The following is a 1,227-nucleotide window of genomic DNA, read 5'->3' as shown; positions in this document are numbered from 1 at the left end:
GCCTCTCTCTTTATCGTTCGAGCGTAATTTGAACGTACGTGGGTCCGTTTGGCCTCTCTCTTTATCCATCGAGCGGAATTCGAACGTTCGTGGGTCCGATTGGCCTCTCTCTTTATCGATCGAGCGTAATTCGAACGTACGTGGGTCCGATTGGCCTCTCTCTTTATCCATTGAGCGGAATTTGAATTTACGTGGGTCCGATTGGCCTCTCTCTTTACCCATCGAGCGTAATTTGAACGTACGTGGGTCCGTTTGGCCTCTCTCTTTATCCATCGACCGGGATATGAACGTACGTGGGTCCGATTGGCCTCTCTCTTTACCCATCGAGCGTAATTTGAACGTACGTGGGTCCGTTTGGCCTCTCTCTTTATCCATCGACCTGGATTTGAACGTTCATGGGTCCGTTTCGCCTCTCTCTTTATCGTTCGAACGGAATTCGAACGAACTTGCGTCCGTTCGGCCTCACTCTCGACCGTTCGAGCGAAATTCGAACGTACGTGCGTACGTTTGGCCTCCCTCTGTTCCGATCGAGCGATATTTGGACGTACGTGCGTCCGTTCGGCCTCCCTCTGCGCCGTTGGAGCGGAATTCGAACGTACTTGCCTCTGTTCGGCCTCCATCTGCGCCGTTCGAGCGGAATTCGAATGTACGTGCCTCCGTTCGACCTCCCTCTACACCATTCGAGCGGAATTCGAACGTACGTGCCTCCGTTCGGCCTCCCTCAGCACCGATCCAGCGGATTTCGAACGTACGTGCGTCCATTCGACCTCCCTCAGCGCCGTTCGAGAGGAATTCGAACGTACGTTCGTCCGTTCGGTTTCCTCTGCACCGTTCGAGCGATATTCGAACGTACGTGCGTCCGTTCGGCCTCCCACTGCATCGTTCGAGAGGAATTTGAACGTATGTTCGTCCATTTGGCCCTCCTCAGCGCCGTTCGAGCGGAATTCGAACGTGCGTGCGTCCGTTCGGCCTCCCTCTGCACCGTTCGAGTGGAATTCGAACGTACGTGCGTCAGTTCGGCCTCACTCTTTAAAGTTCGAGCCGAATTCGAAAGTAATTGCATCTTTTCGGCCTCCCTCTGCACCGTTCCAGCGGAATTCGTTCGTTCTCCCTTTGCACTATCCGAGAGGAATTCGAACGAACTTGCGTCTGTTCGGCCTCCATCTGCGCCGTTCGAGCGGAATTCGAACGTATGTGCCTCCGTTCGACCTCCCTCTACACCGTTCG

This window comes from Octopus bimaculoides, chromosome 28 (assembly GCF_001194135.2).
Source record: "Octopus bimaculoides isolate UCB-OBI-ISO-001 chromosome 28, ASM119413v2, whole genome shotgun sequence".
NCBI classification, from domain to species: domain Eukaryota; kingdom Metazoa; phylum Mollusca; class Cephalopoda; order Octopoda; family Octopodidae; genus Octopus; species Octopus bimaculoides.
The sequence above is the reverse complement of the archived record's forward strand: the minus strand, read 5'-3'. Positions refer to the sequence as shown.